Raw genomic sequence first — 10,935 nt, forward strand, 5'->3', positions numbered from 1 at the left:
GTCAAGAGTGAAATGAATGCTATTCAGCTGTCCTTTCTTCTGTGTGCTGGAGTTGGTCTTATTCAAAGTGGTTTTAATCTTTGCATTTGTGGATGAAATTGAAAAGTGTCAAGAGTGAAAGGAATGCTTTTCAGCTGTCCTTTCTTCTGTGTGCTTGAGTTGGTCTTATTCAAAGTGGTTTTAATCTTTGCATTTGTGGATGAAATTTAAAAGTGTCAAGAGTGAAATGAATGCTATTCAGCTGTCCTTTCTTCTGTGTGCTTGAGTTGGTCTTATTCAAAGTGGTTTTAATCTTTGCATTTGTGGATGAAATTTAAAAGTGTCAAGAGTGAAATGAATGCTATTCAGCTGTCCTTTTTTCTGTGTGCTGGAGTTGGTCTTATTCAAAGTGGTTTTAATCTTTGCATTTGTGGATGAAATTTAAAAGTGTCAAGAGTGAAATGAATGCTACTCAGCTGTCCTTTCTTCTGTGTGCTGGAGTTGGTCTTATTCAAAGTGGTTTTAATCTTTCCATTTATGGATGAAATTTAAAAGTGTCAAGAGTAAAATGAATGCTATTCAGCTGTCCTTTCTTCTGTGTGCTTGAGTTGGTCTTATTCAAAGTGGTAATAATCTTTGCATTTGTGGATAAAATTTAAAAGTGTCAAGAGTGAAATGAATGCTACTCAGCTGTCCTTTCTTCTGTGTGCTTGAGTTGGTCTTATTTAAAGTGGTTTTAATCTTTGCATTTGTGGATGAAATTTAAAAGTGTCAAGAGTGAAATGAATGCTATTAAGCTGTCCTTTCTTCTGTGTGCTTGAGTTGGTCTTATTCAAACTGGTTTTAATCTTTGCATTTGTGGATGAAATTTAAAAGTGTCAAGAGTGAAATGAATCCTACTCAGCTGTCCTTTCTTCTGTGTGCTTGAGTTGGTCTTATTCAAAGTGGTTTTAATCTTTGCATTTGTGGATGAAATTTAAAAGTGTCAAGAGTGAAATGAATGCTATTCAGCTGTCCTTTCTTCTGTGTGCTTGAGTTGGTCTTATTCAAAGTGGTTTTAATCTTTGCATTTGTGGATGAAATTTAAAAGTGTCAAGAGTGAAATGAATGCTATTCAGCTGTCCTTTCTTCTCTGTGCTTGAGTTGGTCTTATTCAAAGTGGTTTTAATCTTTGCTTTTGTGGATGAAATTTAAAAGTGTCAAGAGTGAAATGAATGCTACTCAGCTGTCCTTTCTTCTGTGTGCTGGAGTTGGTGTTATTAAAAGTGGTTTAATCTTTGCATTTGTGGATGAAATTTAAAAGTGTCAAGAGTGAAATGAATGCTATTCAGCTCTCCTTTCTTCTCTGTGCTTGAGTTGGTCTTATTCAAAGTGGTTTTAATCTTTGCATTTGTGGATGAAATTTAAAAGTGTCAAGAGTGAAATGAATGCTACTCAGCTGTCCTTTCTTCTGTGTGCTTGAGTTGGTCTTATTCAAACTGGTTTTAATCTTTGCATTTGTGGATGAAATTTAAAAGTGTCAAGAGTGAAATGAATGCTATTCAGCTGTCCTTTCTTCTGTGTGCTTGAGTTGGTCTTATTCAAAGTGGTAATAATCTTTGCATTTGTGGAAAAAATTTAAAAGTGTCAAGAGTGAAATGAATCCTACTCAGCTGTCCTTTCTTCTGTGTGCTTGAGTTGGTCTTATTCAAACTGGTTTTAATCTTTGCATTTGTGGATAAAATTTAAAAGTGTCAAGAGTGAAATGAATGCTATTCAGCTGTCCTTTCTTCTGTGTGCTTGAGTTGGTCTTATTCAAAGTGGTAATAATCTTTGCATTTGTGAATAAAATTTAAAAGTGTCAAGAGTGAAATGAATGCTACTCAGCTGTCCTTTCTTCTGTGTGCTTGAGTTGGTCTTATTCAAACTGGTTTTAATCTTTGCATTTGTGGATGAAATTTAAAAGTGTCAAGAGTGAAATGAATGCTATTCAGCTGTCCTTTCTTCTGTGTGCTTGAGTTGGTCTTATTCAAAGTGGTAATAATCTTTGCATTTGTGGAAAAAATTTAAAAGTGTCAAGAGTGAAATGAATCCTACTCAGCTGTCCTTTCTTCTGTGTGCTTGAGTTGGTCTTATTCAAACTGGTTTTAATCTTTGCATTTGTGGATAAAATTTAAAAGTGTCAAGAGTGAAATGAATGCTATTCAGCTGTCCTTTCTTCTGTGTGCTTGAGTTGGTCTTATTCAAAGTGGTAATAATCTTTGCATTTGTGAATAAAATTTAAAAGTGTCAAGAGTGAAATGAATGCTATTCAGCTCTCCTTTCTTCTGTGTGCTTGAGTTGGTCTTATTTAAAGTGGTTTTAATCTTTGCATTTGTGGATGAAATTTAAAAGTGTCAAGAGTGAAATGAATGCTATTCAGCTGTCCTTTCTTCTGTGTGCTTGAGTTGGTCTTATTCAAAGTGGTTTTAATCTTTGCATTTGTGGATGAAATTTAAAAGTGTCAAGAGTGAAATGAATGCTATTCAGCTGTCCTTTCTTCTGTGTGCTGGAGTTGGTCTTATTCAAAGTGGTTTTAATCTTTGCATTTGTGGATGAAATTGAAAAGTGTCAAGAGTGAAATGAATGCTTTTCAGCTGTCCTTTCTTCTGTGTGCTTGAGTTGGTCTTATTCAAAGTGGTTTTAATCTTTGCATTTGTGGATGAAATTTAAAAGTGTCAAGAGTGAAATGAATGCTATTCAGCTGTCCTTTCTTCTGTGTGCTTGAGTTGGTCTTATTCAAAGTGGTTTTAATCTTTGCATTTGTGGATGAAATTTAAAAGTGTCAAGAGTGAAATGAATGCTACTCAGCTGTCCTTTCTTCTGTGTGCTTGAGTTGGTCTTATTCAAACTGGTTTTAATCTTTGCATTTGTGGATGAAATTTAAAAGTGTGAAGAGTGAAATGAATGCTATTCAGCTGTCCTTTCTTCTGTGTGCTTGAGTTGGTCTTATTTAAAGTGGTAATAATCTTTGCATTTGTGGAAAAAATTTAAAAGTGTCAAGAGTGAAATGAATCCTACTCAGCTGTCCTTTCTTCTGTGTGCTTGAGTTGGTCTTATTCAAACTGGTTTTAATCTTTGCATTTGTGGATAAAATTTAAAAGTGTCAAGAGTGAAATGAATGCTATTCAGCTGTCCTTTCTTCTGTGTGCTTGAGTTGGTCTTATTCAAAGTGGTAATAATCTTTGCATTTGTGAATAAAATTTAAAAGTGTCAAGAGTGAAATGAATGCTACTCAGCTGTCCTTTCTTCTGTGTGCTTGAGTTGGTCTTATTCAAACTGGTTTTAATCTTTGCATTTGTGGATGAAATTTAAAAGTGTCAAGAGTGAAATGAATGCTATTCAGCTGTCCTTTCTTCTGTGTGCTTGAGTTGGTCTTATTCAAAGTGGTAATAATCTTTGCATTTGTGGAAAAAATTTAAAAGTGTCAAGAGTGAAATGAATCCTACTCAGCTGTCCTTTCTTCTGTGTGCTTGAGTTGGTCTTATTCAAACTGGTTTTAATCTTTGCATTTGTGGATAAAATTTAAAAGTGTCAAGAGTGAAATGAATGCTATTCAGCTGTCCTTTCTTCTGTGTGCTTGAGTTGGTCTTATTCAAAGTGGTAATAATCTTTGCATTTGTGAATAAAATTTAAAAGTGTCAAGAGTGAAATGAATGCTACTCAGCTGTCCTTTCTTCTGTGTGCTTGAGTTGGTCTTATTCAAACTGATTTTAATCTTTGCATTTGTGGATGAAATTTAAAAGTGTCAAGAGTGAAATGAATGCTATTCAGCTGTCCTTTTTTCTGTGTGCTGGAGGTGGTCTTATTGGCCTCAATAAGCAGGGAACTGGGGCGAGTTTCAAGTTTTAACTAATCGATAAACTGACACTACCACATGAAAGATCATGTTGAGATTGGTCATTTGGCCAAGTATGGGACTTTTAGGGTGAACAGAGACCAAGTTATGGACCTCGAAACATGGTTCAAAATCCATACAGGCATCTCTAATTTTGATACAGCGTCCCCCAACACCATATAATTTCATAAAATTCTTATGATTTCCGTGATAATCTTTAAAATGGGCAAACACAGTGATTTTCATCGCAGCTTCTTTCAAATTGTAGGTACATGACGAGATTTTACAGTTGTCACTAGACTGATAAAAAAAAATTAGAGTTTATATGGTTTAACCCTCTGCGTTTGTTGATGAAATCTAAAAGTGTTAAAGTGAAATAAATGCTACTCAGCTGTCCTTTATCCTGACTCCTGGTGTTTATATTATTCAAAGTGATTTAAATCTTTCCATTTGTGAAAGAAATCTTAAAGTGCCAAGAGTGAAATGATTCATACTCAGCTGTCTTTTATCCTGTGTGCCTGTGTGATGCTATTCAAAGTGGTTTAAACCTCTGCATTTGTGCATAAAATCCTCAATTGTCAAGAGTAATATCATTGCTTCTCAGCTGTCCTTTATCCTGTGTGCTGGTGTTGGTCGTATGAATTGTTTGAAGCAGAGGAATGAGTGTAATGAGGATGAATATTAGAAATATCTTGAAACTGCTTTTGAATTCTACTAGGTGCTATTTTGTGCCTAACGTCATACATTAAATCAGCTGTGATCTTAAAAAATTTCCATGGTAAAACACTATCTTCGATAAATTAAGGTACTGCGTGTTGGTTGAAATCAGAAAAGTAAATAATTGATACTAAAACTTAATGGAGTGAAAGGAGTTTGTAAATCATAATATTTGTGTGTTAAAATAGAGTTTGAAAAAAGTGTTATTCAGAGAGAAATAGCAGAGTTGTTTCATTTTGGCAGTGGCATTTAGACTCAGGTCAAAGGTCAGAAAGACTATTCAAAATTATACAGCAACACAAAGATATGCACTTGCTCCATGAGTTAAAGTGCCTATGAGGTAAAAAATATCTTTTGCTTATTCTTTAAGACCTTTCAAAATTATGAAAAGATGTTTTCTCTTTTGGAATACCTTCTCTGATCGGAGCTTTATACACGCAGCCCCTAAATTATGGAACAATATCCCTGAAGAGATCAAACAAGCAGAAACAATATCTATTTTCAAAACCAGACTGAAGTCTTTTCTTTTCAAAAACTATTTTTCGCCTTAGATGTCATTATTTTATTCATAACATTTGATTTTATTGTTAACGCATAGAGTTTTGATATGCGTTTCTAAGAACCTTATATTATTATTATTATTATTATAGAGATATTCAAGGATTTGTTCAAAAATTAATGACGCCACAAACTTTACACTGTAATAAATGCCAAAATTGAGAATATCTCCGAAGATAAGCAAAAAATAGTTTTTACTTCATGGCCACTTACAGTTGTGTGCTTAGTTACCTGGCCTGTGACAGGGTCCAAAATTGCGACCAGCTGGTTGCCAATGCGACTGAAAGTTGTGCCTTGGCAAAGCAGAATTTTCAGGTTGGTCGACGACCTGGGGGGGACTCCCATATAAAAAGGACAGGGGTGCAAGTCATACCTTTCAGGGGTTAAAAAAGCGGTTTGGTATCTCTTAGGGTGTTTAGCCTCAAAAGGTCCCCAGCGGGAGCTTTAGCAGGACCTTTTAGGGTATTGAGAGAAAAATTATGACAGGAGACATCTGAAAATAAACTAAATTTTAATTTTGTATAATTGAAACCCATACCTTGGTACCTCTTAGGGGTGAAAAAAAATTCATGCCATGTCCACAAGACAGAATCTTGGTACCTCTTAGGGGTTCTTTTCAAAAACTTCAGACAAGCACCCCATCTTTTTTATACGGGAGTTGTCAACGAAGGGTGTTTTAACTGGAAAATTCTTCAAAACTTTTATATCTTGTTTGCAATATCAGTTGTCTTATAATAATAATAATAAGTATTAAAACAACGTCACAATACCAGAAGGTACCTACCCTTAAAAAAAGGACTTGCAGGGATCTAGATTGATAAATCATACACAGTACCAAATAACCAAACTGTAAGTCTAACAGCATTGAAAACAAATGAGGTGTTCCAATGTAACAACTAACTTTTATTCATGAGTGGCCTTGCATTGACAATTTGCGTGAATCGTGATGAGATGAAGCCTTTGTACGGCATGCACTGCTAGTAATTATTCGTGCTAGCCTGTCTTTGTACTGGGTAAGTACATGCCGAATGAAATGGGTGTTATGTCCAATCTTTAAATTTCAACACCTTTCAATTTCATTCCAGTGGAAATGCGTTGAAAGGTTTAAGCGAAAGTCTTCACCCCTTTTCGATCATTCATAAGTAAGAAATACAAATGCTTGAAGTGCTGCTTACAAATGTATTTTAGAATTTCATACTTTCTGTCAAATTTATGAGCACTTTTTGGCAACCAAATTTTTGTATCTGCCAACCAAAAATTTTTTTTTAGTCGCTAGCTGGCGCCTGCACCAAAAAGTAAATTTCGAACCCTGATGAAAGTGAGGCTAGAGTTGAACTTGTTTTGATAGAAACCTCTACTCACTGCTTTTCTTATGTCAGTCCACCAAATAAGCATGAGAACAGCATCATTAAGATGAAGACCTCACTTGCATTTAAAGGCCAGGTAACTTAGCACAAAACTGTAAAAAGGTATATTTCCATTGGTGAAGGGAGCAGGCCGTTGGCAAAACCTGGATCAGACCGGATCGGATCAACAAAATTCCCGCCAAAAGTAAACAAATGAAATCCCTGGGTCACCAGTAAAGGTTACTTCCCACCTTCGTGGGTGTCCTTCGGGAAAAAGTTCGTACGCGCATTAGTTTAAAAAAAATCCTACACAAACTGTACATCAGAAAAAAGCTTAATACAACTGTAGACAGTTTTTTATGCACAAGTGCCGGATCTTGGGAGATCTGACTACCAAAAACTCTTTAGACTAAAAACAAAATAATTATGCAAGGCTGGTTGTACTGCTGTGAAGATAAATCAGGGTCGGCCAGGGTTTTTGGGTATACGGTATACAAGGGCTTTTTAATTTGGGTATACGGTATATTGCAGCTTAAAGGGGCTAGGTCACGCAATTTTGGGCAATTTCAGCACTGATAGAATGGTCATAGAATTGACTGAAATGTCAAAATAACTGTTCAAAACTATAGAAGAGCTCTAACAAAACACAGGGAAGCCAAGAAGGGACATGGATGGACGAAACTGGAGAGGATTGAAATGGATTGAATTTGGGTAAATTTGAAAAACATCAGCCCACCTTTTTTCAAATTTATATCAGTCTATATCAAAATGTCATTTACAAAGCTGGAAAATCATTCTCAGTTGTTATGTGGCCGTGATTTTGCAAATGAAAGACTCTTGCTCCGCTAATTTGACGTTTAGAGCTCATAATTAACAAAATTACCTAAAATAGCGTGACCTAGCCCCTTTAAATACAGGTATTCGGTATATCATTTTCTTTGAATTTCAGGTATACAGTATACAATGCTTTCATTAATTTTGGGTACATTTGGATGAATTTTGGGTATTTTTGGGTATTTTGGCGAATTTTTTTCAGGTATACTGGTATACCACTACTCCCCCCCCCCCCGCCCGATCCAATCCAATCCAGTCCAATCCAGTCCGATCCAGTCCAATCCTGCTATTAGGGAGCGTTTTTGAGACACAGATGGCAACCGGAAGAGAACATGGCAATGGCGTCTCCCAGATTTTTAGGCTAATTATCTCTAATGAACAAAAGATACTTAGCAATGTAAATGTGCTTGTGTGAAGGCAAATTAGGGACCGGTCATTATTTATGTGGGTGGGGTGGGGGGATTTTTTTGTTTTAGCATGAAAGAAAAAACGTGACCCACCCCTTTAAGCACATTAGTTATAAATTCTTGACCCACCCCCATATAACTTTATATAAGAGGTGACCCACCCCCAACGCCCTTCAATCTATAAGTCTGTAAGGAGTTCCCGTTCACTGAACGTAATCAGCATATCTTGTGGACCAGTGTCCTACTCTGCAGCCACTTCTTGTTGATGTGCCCTCTTGTATTGTTACAGTATGACTGTCATCATCTGATTCACTTTCGCTTTCACTTTCATCACACAAAACAAGGTCATTGTCACTGTCACTCTCATCACTGTCCTCACCAACACTGACACTTTTGAAGTTTCATAACAGTGTACTGTGATTCGCTTGATTTTGTCGATTTTCTTTCCGTTCTTGCTAAGTTTATTATGCTCAATGTATTTGTCCAACTTGGGGACTTTCAGAGTGTCAGGCTCCCCCTTCTCTACAAGTGTTTTCCAGTCATAACAATGTACATCTTTTAAGGCTCAAACTTGCTTTTGTTTTCGTCGCTCTTGCTTACGGATCTCATTGACACTTAGCAGTTGTGACAAGTGCTCAATGTAATTTTTCACCAGTTTTTCGTCTACAATGAACTTGGAGGAAAATTCTGTGATAGCACCCCCAATAATCGTGAAATTATCTTATGGCCCACCCCTTTTCTCTGAAAAAAATAGGCCTGGCCCACCCCACTATTCCCCCCCCCCCCCCCCCCACACATAAATTATGACCGGTTCCTTAAAAGGGAAAACAGCTCACTTCCGGTTGCCGTCCACGTCTCAAAAATGCGCGTGCTTAACCTCCCTATTGCCAACGGCCTACGTAGCGGCATCCTCTGAACAACGAGGCATATAACAATTAACAATTATTCGCCTCAGGCTCAGTGATTCTCGGTGAATATTCACCGAGACGAAGTCGAGGTGAATATTCACCGAGGCATATAACAATATAACAATTAACAATTATTCGCCTCAGGCTCGGTGATTATCGGTGAATATTCACCTCGACTTTGTCTCGGTGAATATTCACACAGAATCACTGAGCCTGAGGCGAATAATTGTTTTAGTATAAATACACAGGTGATTATTTCAAAAAAGAGAAAAAAAAAACATTTCAACGCTAAATCATCTTCACTTACAATGGCAAAACGACTACTGGCAGCCATTTTGTCCGTCAAGGTGATTATCGGCTGATAATCCGAGATAGCGAGCCAATGAGAGCGCGCGATTTTGTATAATCACCTGTGTATTTATACTAATAGACGATATTCAAATATAATACAGACTTTAACACTGTAAATTTTACGGAAAAAGAACACTTACCAAGCAAGATAATGTGGTCCAAGTGCATTATCAACAAGCCGCAATATATCCATTCGCACGCATCGACACCAAAGTACTGTATGTATCTCCTACTCTAGTGTATTCAATAAGTGCTCTTTATCATATGGCCCGTACGGCCCCGCGCGCGCTTTCATTGCATGCAAAACTATTGCGATTGGGAAATTCCCCGTATGAGGACCGTATGCATTAGCGCGCGAGCAGGGCCGGAAAAAGCCGCACGGCCCTACAAGGAACACGTACTGCTCCATGCGATGCAATTTTAGCAGATTTCGTTGCTTTTAAACATCCAAGTAATTAACAGCCAGAAAAGCAAATGCAAACAAGATATTAGATAAATTTTCTGTGCATATTTTTGTTTTTTATTTTGTCCTAACTTCATCTTCTGAGTGCTCTTAAATATTGGAAAGAGCCCATATGATAAAATGCTTATTGACTGAGTTTTGGTCAGGCCGGACGGGAAAAAATTTGGCCCTTGGTCGCGCGCCCTCGGTCCGTACGCCATGACCTCGGGCAAATATTTTCCCGTCCGGCCCTCCCACTCAGTCAATAAGTACATATTTAGAAACGAAGTGTGATTGGTCATAGAACGGAATCGTACAAAATAATTGTAGTGTCGGACCAGAATTTGCGTTTGTGGAAATTGTGTTGTCAGCACCTTACAAACAAGACTTGCCAATAGTTAGAAAGTGTTTGTAAGAGATTCCGTCTGGTGTATCTATTTATCCAGTTAATTTGGATAAACAGTTTGTAATAATCTTATGAAGAACAACATGCATACAAACTTTTCCACAATTTCCTTCTCATTGCAATTGTTTGTCAGTCATAGCGTTACGTATTTTTATCGTCTTCACTGTACGGAAACAAAGCTCAAATAAATGGTGTGATTCCCACTGGAATCAGAAAAGTTTATTTTCTGGTAATTCATGACCGAAACGGCAGGGGTATTTTGCAGAACGCCGAACGTTGAACATCGGTATTTGACGGTAATAACTGTACACATACGCAACAATAATTAAACGCTAAAGCCCGCCGCACACAGTCAAGTCAAGTCAAGTCAATTTTTAATTATACTCACACAGAAATGATAATTAATACAAATTTATAGTGCTTAAAAATCTAAAATCAAGAGATTGCGAAGAAAAAGAAATTTTACAATTGTAGGTTAATTGTGCAGAGTTTGGGACACCTAAAGAGCAAACTGCCTCTGAAGTCACGTGAGAATCCCATGTATTTTATTGGATGATTGATTGACCGAGCTCAGCTCGATTCTCAAAATAGCCTCACACAGTGAGGAATTTGCCTCATGAAGCCAAAAATATCAAACATGTTTGATTTTTATCCTCACGGCCTCGTGAGGCGAATTTCTCACCAAAACTTCCCCGCACGCGTGAGAAAACGGCTGAGCATACTGCCTCGCGAGGCAGTTTGCTCAGCTCTTTCCTCACTTTGTGCGGCGGGCTTGGGCGTTTAAAACTCGGCGCTTAATACCATAATTGAAAGCTATTTTGCGAAATGCCGAACTTTTAATTATGGAAGTGCATGTCGGCAGTAACTAGATCTAAGCGCCAATTGTAAAAAAATGGTTGGCTTTTAGTTATTGTTGCGTATACGTGCAGTTAGTTTTGTTTATTATTCAACGCTAACCTTAGGCTTAATTAGACCTAAACAAGAGTTTTTAGGCCTAAGGTTAGCTTTAACTGGAATGTTTAGGTTTGTTTCTGTGTTGGTAAAACGGAGACCTTTGAACGAGACCTGAGACCTGTGTTTTGAACCTGCACTTCAACAACCCTTATTTTTAATAAACAGACCAGCTGAGTG

General features: G+C 37.2%; 1 long non-coding RNA gene across 1 annotated transcript in view; it reads right to left on the bottom strand.

Annotated features, from left to right (window-relative positions):
* Nucleotides 1-9,152, bottom strand: part of LOC138003310 (uncharacterized) — a 70,169-nt gene extending 61,017 nt beyond the window's left edge. The window contains exon 1 of the long non-coding RNA XR_011123489.1: nucleotides 9,097-9,152. This is a non-coding gene — a long non-coding RNA (uncharacterized lncRNA). The remainder of the gene's footprint in view (nucleotides 1-9,096) is intronic.
* Nucleotides 9,153-10,935: the final 1,783 nt, after the last annotated feature.

This window comes from Montipora foliosa, chromosome 5 (assembly GCF_036669935.1).
Source record: "Montipora foliosa isolate CH-2021 chromosome 5, ASM3666993v2, whole genome shotgun sequence".
NCBI lineage: Eukaryota > Metazoa > Cnidaria > Anthozoa > Scleractinia > Acroporidae > Montipora > Montipora foliosa.